This window comes from Polypterus senegalus, chromosome 6, assembly GCF_016835505.1.
Source record: "Polypterus senegalus isolate Bchr_013 chromosome 6, ASM1683550v1, whole genome shotgun sequence".
NCBI lineage: Eukaryota > Metazoa > Chordata > Cladistia > Polypteriformes > Polypteridae > Polypterus > Polypterus senegalus.
The window spans coordinates 39,341,569-39,359,664 of record NC_053159.1 but is presented as its reverse complement, the minus strand read 5'-3'; the positions used below and the strand labels follow the sequence as shown (position 1 = coordinate 39,359,664).

General features: G+C 38.1%; 1 protein-coding gene across 2 annotated transcripts in view; it reads right to left on the bottom strand.

The window, feature by feature from the left end:
- The window catches only part of LOC120530997 (E3 ubiquitin-protein ligase HECW2-like), a 368,650-nt gene that overhangs the window by 331,563 nt on the left and 18,991 nt on the right, over window positions 1-18,096 (bottom strand). The gene's annotated exons all lie outside the window — the stretch shown is intronic.

Below are 18,096 nucleotides of genomic sequence, written 5' to 3'. Positions count from 1 at the left end.
TACTATGTCTGGGGTTTGGGGGCTCAGTGACACCCCTACTGGTTACACCTTTTAATTATCTTAGCTCACGGTGTGCAGTAGTTCTACAATAACAATTACACTTTGTTTTGTCTTGATAGAGTTCTACATTACTCTACTTTCCCCTTTTGTATTCTTTAATTTGTAGCCTTTGTCAGAATACCTCAGATCCCACAGACTTACCACTATTTATAAAGTGTTGTACTTTATATCTTTTCCCCCACTTCCCTTCTACATCTATAACCTCAGGCAATTACAAAGAGTAAATTGGACATTTAGGAGTTAAATAATGTATTATTGATAATATTCATAAAATTATAACAATAAGCAAAGTACATTTGAATATTGGCAACCATACAATCTGATAAATGTTGATGTGTAATTTCAGGTGGCACACAGACTTTAGACTTGTTAGTTACTTAAAGTGTCTCTAGTTAAGTCATCATTTTAGTCAGCTTTCTTCAGAACAGGCTGCATGTCTGTCTCAATATGGCTGCCGAGTTGTGCTTCTCCATGTCTTTTTTTTCAGTCTATGGTGTGTGAGATACTCCTTCGTCATGATGGTGTGAGAGAGAGAGAGGGGGGTAAAGCAACCAAATTTATACATTCTTTCTGCAAATTCTTACACCGATAGGGCATCATGCTACAGAATGGCCTCTGATTCAAACCAATCCCAAACAGCCATACTTCAAACCAATGAGGGCACACAATACATTTCACAGCTGCCTCCAAAAAACCATTTGTTGAGCTGATAATTGCCAGCTAGGTAATCTGGCTTTCCTGTGGGGGTTGATTCGGAGAGTCCTGCAGAGAATCACTTGCCAAAGTGGTTTTAGGCACTTCCCTCAACTCTGTCATAAAATGATTCACTATCCTGACTCAGTCCTAAAAGGTAGTTAAACATCAAACCGTTGCTGTTCTTACCAATGATATAATACTGATAATTCATTGCTATGTCTAAGTTACAAATAAAGACATACAAAATATTTATCAAATCATATTTCACACCAGAACACACTTTACCATAGAATTTTCCAAAATAACCTTCAGTTTTACACACTTAAAGCAAAGGTTACTGTGTATTACGTTTGACATGATCTAGTTAGTCAAAAAAATAAAATAAAAATAAAGGTCTTTTTCAAAAAACTTCTGAATGGTGTATTTTTGACTTGCTAGAAAGTAAAAGAGGTTAAATAGCCTGAGCAGCAGATAAAATCATATTGAAAATTCAATAAACGGGGGTTTTAGCAATAAAGCAAATAAGGACTGAGGTGTAAAAAAGAACTGAGAATCTAATTCAGAAACAAAAACACACCAATATCGATTAAAAAATAAAACATGAAACAAAGAGGCAGTTTCTTTTATCTCAGAGAATACTGTATCTAAATAAATAGAAAAATGTAGGAAAACAACAAAACAGTGTGCAACTGTGGTCAGAAGCCTCCATATCTTAACACCTTTTTTTAACCATGTCCTGTTTTAACTTCTTTTGATTCAAAGCAAAACAAAAATTGAAGTAATTCAGCTACGGAAAGAACAAATCAAAATAAATATGCATACCGAGTAAGTACATAACTGGACACAAACACCATTCATGGAAATTAAGAAAAACACAACTAGCCAGCCATTCATGAATAAAAGGATCCTGTCTGTCTATTGGTAGTGCTGTAGATCGGCAGCTGCCATGTGTGAAATCATACGGCTCTGCAAACCAACTCTGGTAACAGCCAGATCACTACATCCCAGCAGCTGTGGTGCCTCACTTCCTGCCAGTCATAGCATGGGTGGTGGTGCACTAAAAAACTTTGCATCAACTTTGCTAGGGGATCACATCAGCTTAATAAAGCTAATTACCTGCCCCAAACAGGAAAAAAATATATAAAACAAGAAGCACAATATTGCATATATCAATTCAACAGAGTGTACTAAGGGATGACTCTTTAAATAATGGAAGATATATACTGCCAATGTTCTGTATAAAAATGTTTACTAAATAAGTTTGTTTTTACTTCCAAAGTATTTACATTTTATGTGAAACTACTGCTATTGCATGCAACGGTATGGCTTGTTACTTTAGTGGTGGCAGAAGCTTACAAACAACTATACCCTTGCAGCCGAGTGGAACAGCAGGGTGACCCAAGATCACAAACTGAGATGCCAACACAAAACTTTTCTGTAGTCACCCTACAAATATCAACTCTCGTATGGTGAACTATAGTCTAAATATGCTTAACAAGTGATTCAAAACATCTGTTTCTTTAATACAACTACCTACTTGCTTAAACTTACATTGAGTGCACCGCCTACACTGGGCAGAAGTTTTAAAAGAAAAGGTAATGTGAAGAAGCCTGGAAGTCAAAATGATTAGCAAAAGGTTGAAACTGTGAAGACGTGAAATAATTAAATAAAAAAAAAAGCTCATGGCCCATATGTATCAGGCATCTCAGAATAACTTGTAGGAATTGCACTACAAGTCAGACTGGGATAAGAATGTGTACTGTCTCAGAGTAGGACATGAGAAGGAGTTACCAAGCATCCTACTGCCAGTTCCAAGAAGTAGAAGGTCCCATTCTGTGAATGATTTTATGGCACCCCTTGCTGCAAATTAACACACATGATGACATTTTGTAGTTTTCTGATACTAACACTGAGGTTTCACTACAAAGATAATAATAATATTATTCAAAGTAGAAGAAGATAGAGAAGAAGGAGGAAAACAGATACACATAATTGTTGTCACTTTGCAATATCACAAATAACATTATAATGAACATCGAGATAGAAAAACTGTTCTACACACCATGAATGAGAGTCAAGCTAGATAACCAGCATGACCCACAGTCATACTTTCAGAAGAATCACCTTCCCACAGTTATGGCCATGGGAAAAGCCTCATAAAGTTAACAGTTATACTGCAGCTAGCCACTGTTATTCCTACGCTGTTACTGAAGTTGTGTTCACTCTTGCACTGTTCCCATTTGTCTCCTAGAATTACAAGACACGTCTGTGATGCCCCTGTTATCTTCTGCGAGGCTCTGTTTATCCAATGCCATGGGCATTTCTACCTGCCTTCTCAAATCTTCTTGACCTGTAAGTTATGAAGCAAATGTTCCAGGGATTCTGGGATTGTAGACCTCAGTGTACATGTGACATTTCACTGTCAATCACCTACCCTGCCGTGCTTATCTTCAAGATAAACTGCTGGCTACTACAGCACACTCTGCATCCAAGAACACCTGTGTGTTGAGTCAAATCACATCGATTACAACTGACATATGTGTGCTCATCCACACTTGATCTTTATGAGTGTACCAATTTGCATGAATGCAGCTTCCTTTAATATCACCTCAGGTGGAGTGGTAGGCAAACGCATGATATACATATCATGTCATGTGTTGTATAGACATTCAAGGTTTGGTGCAAAATTCAAGAAATGCTTAGCTGTGCCATACTCAAATCATTGCTGCTGCGAAGGTGCCTTTTCCCTCTGGTCAAAAAGAGGAGTGTTACAAAACATTAATTCTGGCTGACCATACGTGGCTTCTTAGCATAGATGAAGCTGTCACATAACATACAACATTTGTTACAATTATTATTCATTTCTGTCAAATCAGTATCTTTTTATGTTTATTGCTGTCTAGCATTTCTAAAATGGTCAGCCTTTTCCCATGATGTGTGTGCCAATCTATGCCTGAACACCACCTTTTGGCAGACCCTAGCAAGTTCCTGGCGAATCTGGATGAAGCTAGGAGCAGTTTCATAAATTATAAACCACTAATAAACTACCAATTAGAAACTATTATTACTAAAAATTATAAATTAATAATACACTATTCCTTAAGAGTAGAAACAAATTTGCATCACTTTGAGATTTTTTGAGCCATTTAGGATCATTTTCCTGATGTGAATCAATGATAAAAGTCAGGATACACTGTAGGATTTCATAGTCAAACTGAGGCACGTAATCAGAGCCAAATTAAGCAGACAATAAAGTCAAAGAACAGAAGAAGAAATCCTACCAGAATACATAAGAAAAACATAACAATCACTAAAGGTTTATCAGACGATCAGAGGAATGTACATTCCGACCTGTATACAGTCAGGTTAATGACGTCACACATTGCACACACCAAATCGTCTTGCCTGATAGCTGCATGGCAAATGTCAACAAAAACAGCGGCACCAGTAAGAAAGCTAAGCAACAATATGGCACCATAGGAGAACTTAAGTCACTGTGACCCCTGTTGAAGACACTTTTAAAAAAAAAAAAAAAAGATTCCTTGGTCTTTGACAATTTAGAGTCATAAATAAGGAGCAAGATTCAATTTGTTGAAAGGAAAAGTGTGTGTATTTGCGCTGTGATGGATTGATAAACCTCTCTGGGTTGGTTTCTACACTAAGCCCAATGTTGCTGAGATATGTTCTAGACCCTTTAACTAAGAACTAGATAAGAGTAAGAAAATGAACAAATGGAGAGATGGATTGATAAACAAGGAGCAAGCAAGCATCAATAACTTCAGCAGAGTATAATACTAGGGTCTGTTGTTGGAAGATGATGTTCATAGTAAGATCCTATTCTAATGCCAGGAGTGAATACCTGATCAAAATCTCAGTGATGTTAAGCTCCACCACAGAACACCAAGTACATAAAAACAAATCTGGTGAAAGGTAGCATAAATTAATTCTGTTCTAGAGCAATTCTGCAAGAGGAAATTCCAAACGTGAGATTAGAAATACTCCTATCTGTACACAGAAGTGGTTTGGAATGGACATTTGCCACAGAAATTGCTGCTAATATTATCAGGTAGGACAATCTTCATCAATTAAAACATATTATTAACATCTTTTTAAGCCTGTCAAAACACACAATCACTAAATGACATGCAGAGAAAGGAGTAATATTTAACTTTTTATATATAACTTTATATATATCCTATATATCCTGCATTACCGAGATTCTCTTATGCTATTCTAAACCAGAAGAACATCTGCAATTGTTTAACTATGATTTATGGAAGCAGTGAACCTTTATCCTCTTAAATAACTGGCACAGCTGCTGTGTATCAGTAGTCAGGTCAGTCACAGGGCAGGAGGCAGTGAGATAGTATCAGGAGGCACATTCCGGACATTCAGGAGTACTTCTAGTAGCTCCTACTGGATTTAGAGTGACCCCTTCAATTTGGAAAAGCTAAATATACTGCATAAAAAATATTTTGATTGGCCTATGTGATTAATATTTCCCCTGCTAATATTTGTGTTTAATTTCACTCTTTTTTCAAGAATAAGTTTATTAAGAGCTATGAAAAACTAAAGCATGAGCCCTGTAACATTGATTATTTTAACTTTGTGATCACATTCATGACTAGGGATTCTTTCCGGTTTTTGGAAAATGCAGCAAGTATGGTTGAGTTTTGTATGGAGTAATGCACAGAGTAAAACAAGGGAACATTATATATGCAACACATCTTTACATTTATTTTACAGAAAACTGATTGTGAGAAAAGATCCACTCCTATGTGCAAGACATTCAAAGGAACAAACAAAATAGAACTTCTTTGTGGATACCTGAACTCTATCCATCCTTTTCTTCCCCAAAGAAGTGGGGGCCACACCAACATGACAATGGAGCCTTAAGCCCATCGTGGCCTGCCTACCACTGAATTCTCCAATAGTTTGATGACCCCAGAAGCAGAAGATCAACACCACAGACATATAGAAAGAAATCATTAACTCAACAACTGTCAGGAAATCTGCAAAACAGGTACTTTTTTAAATAACCTACTTTCAAACTTCACCTGCAGTGATCTGAGACCTAAATGAGAAAATGTTACATTCAAAGAACAATCACAGCTTCCACCAAACACAAAGTATGAGCAACATCCATGTCAGCGTACATGCAAATAATCAACAAACACTATGGTTCAGGATATATAGTTTATGGTACAGTAAATGCTTGCTATCCACAGATTCTGCTCCCTCAGGTTTGCTTATCTACTTCTGTTCAAGTATACAGTAACCCATTTTGTGATACCCGCAATCTATTCACACTTATTTGCACCCATGTGCAGTAGAAAAAAATTCTGTGAGCAGCAACAGGTGCCACCAAGAGAAACTGCAGTCTTGTTCTCACAGCTTTAGTTGTAATAACAAGTTATCCATGTTCTTATAATGTTTCACGTGTTTGCAGTGTTTTTCAAACAAATGTATAAAGTTTTCACAATGGCAGTGAAGTGTACAACTAATGAACATTTTTTGCCAAGTGATCCTATGTGCCAAAACATTACGATGAGCTTAGTTGAATTTGGGTACACAAAATTATGTTGTTTATGGTATGGGTAGCAAAAGTGTATAGTGAATAGGGTCCACGTCTTGAACCTAACCCCTTATTCTCCCATAGGATCAATGCTTCAGTATTTGGGGTTTCCATTTCTGCTAGGTTTTTCAGGAATGTATCCCTGTGGATAAAAGAATTCACTGTATTTTAAAAACATAATTGTGAGATTACATATTTAAAATGAATATAAACTTAGTATATGTCAGCAGAAAAAATTAACAGACTCACATCAGATTTTTCTATACTCTTATCTTATTTTCTTACTCTTACCATTATAAAACTATGTGCTGCTGCCTGTGTACAATATTCAAAAATCCAGACACCTAGTAAGATTGTTAAAGAAGTGCTCACTTAATAAACAGGGACTTAGCTGCTTGATTGTCCATTTTTCTTTCAACATCCACCAAGATATCAGTTTAAGTTAATAGTACGTAAAATTGTCTCCATATACATACTGGGCTGATTCTTGCCTTTCACATTGTGTTGTCAAGATAGGTTCCAGCTCATTACGACCGTTTCTTTCGCCAGTATCCTAATTTGACACTTAATGCCACTGCTCCACACCCAAGCTCTTGTCTAGCCAATGGAAAGCCATCTAAGATACTGGAAGCATTGGAATCAATGGATGTAAAGACTTATCATTGGATTAGGCAGCCCAGCGCAAACTCTACAGTAGAATGCCCAAGAACAGGCGGGTGACCAATTGGCAGAGGTCTCCCCAGGACTGAAACTATGTCCAACTTTGTCTTTTCACTTTACCTGTTATGATTGATCAAGGACACCCCTAAGGTATATTTATCCAGGGATACTGCCAAGTGGAATTGAATTTTTGTTTTTCTCTCCTCTGTTGTCAAATGGACATAGTTCAACAAAGGATTCATGCACAGATGTTGGTGAACTCCATTTATGTTAATATGTTTTGAGCCACAGTGTTTCCTGTCCGTTTAAACAAATCTTTTTTTTTTATCTGTGCTAAGTATGTAAAGAGTAATTTGTAAAGCCCGACTTTGTATGAATTTGTGAACTTGTCACAGCTTTGTTCCAACACTCAGTGAAAGCCAGTATACAAAAATAATCTGAATTGAATTGAATTGACTACAAACTCAATGAGAATATAATGTTATGTACTCTGAACCTGGAAAGTTACCATTTTACAATATCTAAAATGTGACCATATTACCAACTACACGTACTTCACTCTCAGATTACAACAGCCACTGCATTTCTGTACAGTTTTATTTAAAGTGAATCACAATGTAAGAAAATAAGAAAATTTATGAGGAATACAGGCAGTTCAACCCATTACAGGTATTCTACTAATTTATGTTTTATTTTAATAGCTCTTAGTCACCAGGCTGAAATATGCTGATTGCCAGTTAATAAGCCATGGGATACACAAGCAGCACCAGAGGACCACCACTACTCCCACAAATCTTTTGTGCTGCTTTTGAGGCTATTGATTTGTTAAAAGCTACACAAATCTTATTTTACAGCAGTTTGTTAACTTTATTGCAGTATCATCTAAAGTAAGTGAAAATGTCAAAATATCATGATTTTAATTTTGTTTGCAGTACAATGACCAAATATTTCACATAATGAGAACTGCTTGTGCCTTTGTAGTACTGTCTGCTGATTAATAGCACTGTTAGAGGGAGTTTCATAAAGAAAGCTACTCTGAAATTATTCAGGTAAGTAAATTAAAGTACTTAAGCTAGCCAATCATTTTTCAATCTCCATTTGAATTCCCAGGAGTCGTTCGTTCTGCACTTTCACAACCTCTGCAGCAGCAAGCCCTTGAACACAACTGATTGGGAGGCAGTTGTAAAAGAAATGGTTTTCTGGTTAATTGCCAGTTTTCTTCAGCTACTGTCTGACTGTGTCATAGAGTTCCAGCTCTTTTTGCAGTGAGCGACACTCTGAGTGACATCCTCACCAGGGACCTCATGTATAAACGGTGCATACGCACAAAAATATTGCGTAAGAACATTTCCACGTTCAAATCGCGATGTGTAAAACCTAAACTTGGTATAAAGCCATGTACATTTCCACGGTAGCTCATACCCTGGCGTACACAAGGTCTGTGCTCAGTTATTCAGACAAGGGGCACCCAGTGTCAAAGCAGTGTTACTGTTCTTGTGTGATTATCCTTTCTTTTTTAGATCCACATCCCTGACGCCCTTTATAAATACACTGAAATTAACCACACATTATTTATTAGTTGAATGCATCTGATTGTAATTAACCTGTAACAATATAATGGTCCACAGAATGGTCAAACTATTCTAAATACAATAGCTGCTTTAACATTGTTATTCTCACTGCACCTTCTTTTTCGTATTATTCTTTCAGCTCATTTTCCATTTTACTCTCACAGCACCACTCTGAGTATTTATATTACTGTATCTGAGTGAGGAATCACAGCTGTACAGCAGCTGATCAGATGGAGAATTATCGGGATACAGCATCAAGCATATGCTGCCTATATTCTGACTCTGAAGGAGTCACTAGATGTACCTACAGAAATATAGCAGCCCATTTTTTTCCTAGGATAGCATCCTGGCATCAAATTAAAAGATTATAACTGAATCAGGAAATCAACAAAGTCCTGGTGACTGAATTCAATGCTCCCTCTAGTCATGGGCTAATTTTGCCCCATTTTTCTTATGAGATGTCCATTGGCTAACTAGACCATCTATTGGGGCAGTTTGACAGTCATTCTATAAGACTTTGTCAAAGTCCCCCAGGCTGAGAGCTGTGCTTTTTATACCTGTCACAAGCACAGCTTCTGGACCACTGGTACTATCAAGACAAATCAGAAAACAAGAAAGTGTGGTACTTGGAAGGTCTAAGTCTTTAACTTCACAGGTCTACTCCCCACTTTAATACTCCAACTCATGCTAGCTGGCCCTGACTGAAGACTTCATTTACCTAAATCATCACTGTAATACAGGTAAACTTATTTAAAATTCATACTTGGGCTCCTCACATAGTGAGGTATCTGTCAAGTGTTCCAAAGATATCCTTACTACTTATTCAGACATCTGAATCTATCCAGTTGAAGCCTAGACCAATGACACATACATGTATATCTTGATCACCAGACACTTCTGTCCCCTGACAACCCAGGTTTTAAGAACATACTGGCTAAATAGCTCAAGGTATTCTGCCACCTGTCTTGACCCAAGAGAGGCACCACCTTCCAGGCGTGCACTGGCTCATTATACCTATGCAGCTGACCATGCAAACCAAAGTTCTCCAGCAGATCGTGACAAGCAGAAACAGGCATGATTAGTAAGTAATAATAATAATAATTTGTTACATTTATATAGAACTTTTTTCACTACTCAAAGCACTCCACGCAGGGAGGACCAGGGATGTGAACCCATGATCTTGTTACAGTAAGGCGCCTGTAAAAGAAAATTAGTATTAAAATAGATTCATTATCCAGCTGTAAATCCACAATAGGTTGTGAGTGAAAAAGTATGAGATAAATTGCCCAAATGCAAAAAGGCAAATTCAAAAATGGTGTAATGAGTACTGACAAGGGAGAGGAAGACACATCACACAGGGTAAGTAGTTCAGCAGTTAAATGAATGGGTAATATAGTTATTATTATTTTTTTTATTCCTTTACTTAATGCAAACAACTGCTTAACTTTAGCATGCTTTACTAAATTTCCCTGACTCAAAAACAAAAAATATATTTTCTGAGACACTGGGGCAAGTCATTGTGTACATTGCTTTCTACATATCCCCAGCCCCTCTACGTGCATCCAGGATGATTTTACTCAAAGTTGTTCACACGTATATGAATGTGTGGCCAGACCCCCCAATCAGTTCTAAACAAGTGTTTCTCCTGATCCTGACAAATTTGCCACTTCACTGGCCTCTCCTCGGAGTGCAGGCTCTCCTAAGTTCTGCAAACACAGATTATCATTAAACTACTCTCTAGTACACTGACTCTCCAGCTGTTTCCATTCCCAAAGGAACCCCCCTTTGAAACACAGACTCTCATTGCAGTCCACCTATTTAAATCCTCGAAAAGAGCCTTTCATAAACTGGAGAAAAGGCTCTTCCACTTCTCTCTGAAACAGCTGCTGTCACAGCACATAGTCAGCCAAAACCTTCTGACAAGTGCTTAGTCTGCCAGCACAGTGCACTGGCCACTCCAGGGAGCTCATTCCATCAAGTCTGCAAGTCTACCAGACACAACAACAGTATTCAAATGCTGGAAATCCTAAACAGTTATCAAACACACTAGGCTAAACTCAAAAACTTAAAAAATAAAAAGCTAAATCAAGATAAAAAGCACTAGACAATGCTGCAAACAACCACACAGGGTAGCTTAGAATGGGATGCTACATCAGTAAGAAATGCAATGTTCAGTTGATGCCACTACGCTAGACCATCCTACTGATATTCAAAACCTTTCTATTGTGAGTGCTTCGTTGCTAAGCAAAAGACACAAATGGGAATGGCAGAGGCAAAGTCCAGGTAAAAGGAAGACTCAAGATGGTCCATTTCTGACATTACCTATCCCTCGCTCTGCCTTCCTACCACTGAACACACCAAACATTTGGGTTAACACTGTGATACTGACTACATAGGACTTCCTGGAAATATTCAGCTTTTCAGCTCCGAATGACTCATTTAAAACATACCAGAATATCTGGGAGTTAAAAAATATTGATTGCATTATGATTTTCATTAAACCTGCATTCAACCAGATCACTGTTTCAAGAAGTCAGAGATACACTGACAAAATGAACAGAAAAATAAAATCCAGGCAGAATACCAGCTAGGCAACTTAAATACTGTAAGATATTTTGAACTGTTTTTCTTATAATAAAACTATGTGTTCTTCACTTTATAAAGAACCTCTCTTTAACCTTCTTTCATAGATGCCAGCAAGGAGATAACATCATCAAGTGCATTTGGCTGCATCACAAATGTTTTTCTTCAATGATCAGTGTTGCAGGAAGATCTTGATTCATGCTGACCGTCAAGTGCTTTTTCATGAGCTAACAGTAAAAAAAAGCTTCCCTTCGCACACCGACTGTGGTTACTGGTATTCTGCCAACTAAAGAAAAAAACAGCATGATTCCATCAACACTGCTCGCATTCACAGACTCCAAAGCACGGACAGCAGTTGGTTTGAAATGCTGGAAGGGCATCTCTTCAAGAGAATGTTATCTTAGGCACTTCCGAAACGTAATGCATTATGCTGAAAGGAGGGCAGCTTTTGTGAGCATCAGTCAAAGGGATCATGGCCACTTATGCAAAAAGAAAAGACAAACTCAGAGAATATTTTGCCATCCTATGTAAGCGTTCACTTCAGCTGTATTGTAATTCTGGTCTGACTTGATAAGACGAGTGGCTCCTACTTTCTACCAAAACATATCAGACCAAAAAACCTTCCATTTTCAAGATGTAGGGGAATCGCCCAAGTCTAAAAAATCTGTCAACTGGGGCAACTGCACTGCCCAGCATCAGTAAAGAGAAGAAGCATACAGCATTCTCAATACTTCTAATGAACATGTAAATTAAATAACTCTGTAAAATAATTTTTAAAATGTCTGGGACGTAAATCTGGGGTTAAATGGGAATGTTGTATGATGCAATGTTTCTGTAGTAGGGAATTTACAGATTAAGGTGCATCATTACTGCCTTGTGTTCATTGCTCTTAGGACTGGCTCTAGGACTTCACATGGAAGAATTACTGTTGAAAATGGATACATTTTTATAAAAAGTATTAATATTTCTTTACATGAATTTAAATATATCTTTATTTTTTATTATAATATTAAACTTGGGTTTCACCATGATGCTCAAGTTGGATTACACACATTCATTTGGATAAAGTGAAATGGATGCACTAGCTGGTATTGACTCCAGCACTCCTTACGGTCCTGGTCTGGATTAAGTGGGTTAGAAAATGACATGACATATTACTATAAGGGAAAGAGTCACATGGAAGCCCAATGGTTAACAATCCAGTCTGAAGAATTCTGTGTCCTGGGTTGAAGTACCACAGTCAGGTCACTGTCTGAACAGGGTCTGCATATCCTCCCTGTATCTGAGTGGGGCGTTCCCTGTTAGGTGAGCAGGCAATTCTAAAATGGTTCTCTTTTTAGTGTGTGTGTGTACATAAATGGAACATTGCAAAGAATTGTATTCATGCTTTCCCCAATACAGTTTGCGAAAGTTGTGCAAAATTCACAATTGGTATGCCAGTTTGAAAAGATAAGTTTTGAGGGCAGTTTTAAAATGTGTTATTGAATCGGGCTGACATATATGAGAGGGAAGAGAATTCCTGAGTTGACGAGCACTAGGAGAGACGCTCGAGCTCCATAGAACAGAGTTTGATGTGTGGTACAGAAAGTCGAGCTACAGATGAGGATCTGAGTGAGCGAGAGGAGTGTAAGTCTGTAGGAGATCAGTGAGGTTGTGGAGAGCTTTAAATGTTCAGAGGAGTATTTTGCATTGTATTCTGTAAACAGGGAGCCAGTGAAGTTGAGAGAGAGTAGGTGTAATATGTTCAGTGGATTTAGAACAGCAGGTTATTATCCTGGCAGCAGAATTTTGAAGAAGCTGTAAGCGATGGATAAGTTTTTGTGGGATGCCAGATAAAATAGCATTACAGTAATATGTGAGGTGACTCGGGCATTAACCAATACTTCAGTACTGTGCTGTGTAAGGACAGGACGAAGTCTAGAAACATTTTGGAGGTGGAAGAAGGCCGTCCAAGAAATGTTACTTGCATGGGAGGAATTATTTAATAATAATAATAATAATAATAATAATTATTATTATTATTATTTAATAATTGCCATTATTAGTGTATAAATGGACATAAATAATTGCATGTAAACGATTCGCTAAAATCTGTTGTATGTAAACGATTCTGTTTTAAACGTTATTGTTTTTTCATCAGAAAACCCGGTTTCCACGTCTACCTGTATTAGTTTAAATAGCACTTTTGCCATTCACAATAGGGTGGAAGCACTGACGTATCGTGTCGACTGGGCAACACAGTGAATGCGGCGTCTATCTATTTATGTCTATGGATATCTAGCCTGACCGCGTGACCTTTCATTTTGGCCATGTCTGCGTCTGGGAGTCTTTTCTGTAGCCTGCTACTGGAAGGTACTCTCTCTCGATCATTGGCATTGGTTTCACTCCTTGCTATTTTCATTATACTGCGACAGTTGTTTCCTAAGCTTTTGTTATAAAATGAACGACAGTATCTTCTCTGTCAACGGATTTTTGTACAACGTCATCTCTATTCCGGGATCCGGCAACTGCCTGTTCCTATCAGTGGGTTATTTCTTGACACAAACGGTTGAAGAAGGCAATGCACGCTTACTCGAACATAGGGCAGTAGATTTCGTTGCATCACATTAGGACACATTTGGAGACATTCTTCCTGTTGTTCTTTCCAATGCAAGTCGAGTTATCACAACAAGTCAGGAACACTATCAATACATGGAAACATCTGGAGTTTATGGTGGTGAAGCTGAAATTCAAGCTTTTTCCGAGATTAGATCTTTTGACTCATTATCTGTCATCTCCAGCAAAACACCTATTCACAACTGAGTCTTTCAAGAAGTATTTCTTTCTTCTTGATTTTTGAATTCATTTCTCACCGTTTTCTGTTCCTATTCTTACACCGCCATATGCTACGGCAGGCGTCGGCTAGTTTCTTTTATTCTTTCAAGACAAATTTTTGTCAGTTTGTCATTTTTTCCAAGAACATAATCCACATGTTTTGTGGTCCGTAACACATTTGTATCTCTTGGCCCTTCCCTTCTCTCTTATTGCATAGATTGCATAGGCATGCCAGTTACATTATTGAGAAACTCTTCAATTAACACAGTGGGGAATTAGAGTTGTGCACAGGAGTCTTCCATCTGATGGACTGCCATCCCGTCTAGGGTTGTTTCAAACCTTGGATCAGAAGCTGCCGAGATAGGCTGTTGTTGCCAATGACTCTCGAGTGGAGTAAGATGGGAATGGAAGGACACCTTTATTAATCAAAAAATAAAAACATTGAGAATGGAATAAATAATTCTCAAACACTACCCTTGGACTCTTTTGGGAACAATGGTTGCATTGCTGGTTCAGCTAAACAAAACTATAGAACTTCAACACAAACTATAAAATATTACAGTTAACTGGAATAAACACATATATACCAATGAGATAATAATAATAATACATTTTATTTATATGTAAGTAAAGTGTCCTTTGAAAATATGTGGCATTATTTTTAGATTAACTGAAAAAAGCAGGCAGCACAGTGGTGCAGTGGTAGCACTGCTGCCTCGCAGTAAGGAGACCTGGGTTCGCTTCCCGGGTCTTCCCTGCGTGGAGTTTGCATGTTCTCCCTGTGTCTGCGTGGGTTTCCTCTGGGTGCTCTGGTTTCCTCCCACAGTCCAAAGACATGCAGGTTAGGTGCATTGGCGATCCTAAATTGTCCCTAGTGTGTTCTTGGTGTGTGTGTGCCCTGCGGTGGCTGGGATTTGTTACTGCCTTGTGCCCTGTGCTGGCTGGGATTGACTCCATCAGACCTCTGTGACCCTGTGTTAGGATGTAGCAGGTTGGATAATGACTGACTAGGGTACTCTTACAGCATAAGAGTTCACATTAAAATGCTGAATGGACTAATGTGTGTACAAATGTTTTGTCATGCAGAATATGATGACTTTCAAGGGGATTGAATACTTTTGCATGTAATTGTACATTAAGCATAGCCTCCCCTCCACACATCGTGCTATAAAACCTAACTTCCTTTAGACTTCTTATCTCTTCTGAGCATTGTGTTGATGTAGATAGTTAAGAGTTCACTATGACTCCTAAATCCTTCTCATAAGCATTACTTTCAGATTTTCAGACATCCAACTGTGTATTCAAATCTGAGATTTTTATTTCCAATGTGTAATACCTTACATTTACTTACATTACATAAGGAATGCATATAATGAAAAACATGCACTAGGTGAAAGTTAACTCACCACTAAAATAAAAATGAAGACAGAAGCTCAGCATATTATAAGTTGCTGATGCTTCGTGTATTTTCTGCTGGGGACAATCAGACAAGATCTGGACAGAAAACATGCCTATGAAAAACTGCAATATGACTGGCTGGAGATCTGAGAAGATGAAGGGTGTGAATAAAGGTTTAGTCAGTTTGCAGTAAAGAGGTAAGGTGAAAAAGTTAACATTCAACAAAAAGATTTGCATTAAGATACAAACAGAGGAGCCTCATAGTCCAAATGCAACACCATGACAGATGCAAACCAAACAAAGACGATCAATCAAGCAACACCAGCTGTACAAATACATATGTATGTAAAAAGACTAATGATTTTGCGGTAAAGTCAGAACTTGCAAACTGAATGCCCCAATTTGATTCCTCGCGTTATTTATGTAAGGCTGTAAATTAGAAAGACTGGCAGTAAGACTTATTGGGGTTGATTATAAATGATTATAAATAAACTAGACATTAAGCCAGTTACAATAACGGGCGCTAGAACAGTATTGCATAAACATTAGTAGGAATAGTCTATATTAAATGGCAAGGGACCTCGACCTCATTCTGCTTCTTGTCATAATTTTTTATTTTCAAAAATATTTTTGCAAGAAGCCTAAAGTAAAATAATAATAAAAATAAAATAGAAACATATATGATAATACAGTAAGTATAATTAATATTGCCTTAGTGTAAAACTTTGTAAAAATATGTAATACACAATATCTGAAGAAGATATTTAGGAAAACGTTTTATTTTTTTACCTCATGAAATTTTTCTATAAAATTTCATTATAGACAACATTCTTTGTAAATACTCTGTTTGAGTTTGGCAACAGTTTGCCTTGTTCAGGACCATCTACAACGTTGACAACATCTGAAAAACTTCTAACTCTTGATAATGCAACATATAACTGACTGTGGCTGAATACTGGTTCTGGCAAGTAAATGGCAACTTTTTCTAAAGGTTTGCTCCTGAGCTTTATTAATTGTTATGGCAAAGGCTAATGTAACTGGAAATTGTCGCCTTCTTATGGTAAAGGGTAAATTAGTAGATGATGGAGCCAAATCAATACGGGGAATAAAGACGATGTCCCCTTCAGCTGAACCTGTTATTACTTGAGCAATGATGAGGTTTCTAAACACTCTTTTATTGTTTATATTCCTAAGGAGCATAATTATTGCTCCCCTTTTAAGGTTCAGTTTATGCCTCGGCATTCCTGTTGGAATTAGCTGATTGAGAAACTCAATAGGATAGTTCTGCATATCTTGCTCAGTTGATAATTTTTTTTACGCTCATTTTCCTGTTCTTCTATAGATCTATTGGCTCTTCTGAGTCTTTCGCTTGTAGCGTTTTTATGACGCTCATTTTCTTTGTCTTCAATCGATCTATGTGCTCGTATTTTTCTTTGTTTTTCAGCCTTTCTTTTGTTGATGTTTACTTGTTGAGCTGACTGTTCTTCCAGGAGATGTTGCTTAAAAAGGGTTCGAGTGTCTGTGTCTTTTGTCCCACTTGACGTGTCCTTCTTTTTGGGTGGCATGTTATTAGTAGTTAGTTAGTAAAAATGCGCGGGGTACTATGTGTGGCGTCTCTCCAGCAATGGATTTTATGTGCGTGGCCATGAGTACCCAATCAGTACTCTCCCCAGCAAATGCGTGGGGCACTATGTGTGGCGTCTCCCTAACAACGGATTTAATGTTCGCGGTTTCCACCTTTATTTGCTTATCATGCATGGCCGAGGCTACGCCATTCACTGTGTTGCTTATCATGTGCGGCCGAGGCCACGCCAATAACTGTGTTGCTTATCATGTGCGGCCGAGGATACACCATTCACTGTGTGCCCAGGTTCCATCTTTATTAGCTTATCATGCGCGGCCGAGGCTACGCCATTCACTGTGTTGCTTATTATGCGCGGCCGAGGATACGCCATTCACGGTCGTGCAAATGGGCGGGGCACGGTGCAGCCCCTCGCATGCGCACTTCACCAGAAGATACACACACACGGACACCTGGACGCACACAGGGGTTTTATTAAAGAGGATGTGCAGAAACTAATATTGGACCTGTTATGCATCAACAAGGATGTTACAAAGAAGGAGAAATGGATGGATTTAAGGGACCAAACATCTTATAAAACACCATTCATCACTTTGCTACACACCGTCAATCGGGATTAAGCAATGTACTGTATATGGTATGAGCTGAGCCAGATTTATTTTAAAAAGTACTCTTACTATTCTTAGGCAAGTCATCCAATGTCCTGAAACAATGCTGTATTCCATTTCCCTCGGAAACTGGATGTTGGAGCAGGGAATGACATCAGACCTGAAGTGACCAAGTTCCAGTAAAACATTCAGAAAATCAACATGGCCTTGTCCAGGAAAACCTTTATTGTGCGTGCTTCATCGGAATAAACAGCAGTTGATAACAACGCCTTTTGTGGCATTTTGCACATTCAAACACCGCAGTAACATTTCCACAGAGAGAAGTTGGACAGTACTGTGTTTACGACTGATTTAATGAGATACAAATAGAGAGAAGTGCTAATAAACAGTATACCGCTGTAGTTTTCACTAAAGTTTTGGTGTACACTGACATTTTAGATTGATGTCATAATTTGAAGTTGGACAAACTTGGCCTTGGCAGACCAGCCCCGAATTTCTGAGTTCTCGATTCCAGGTGCAAAATCTGACTAGGATCTGGAAATTCCAACT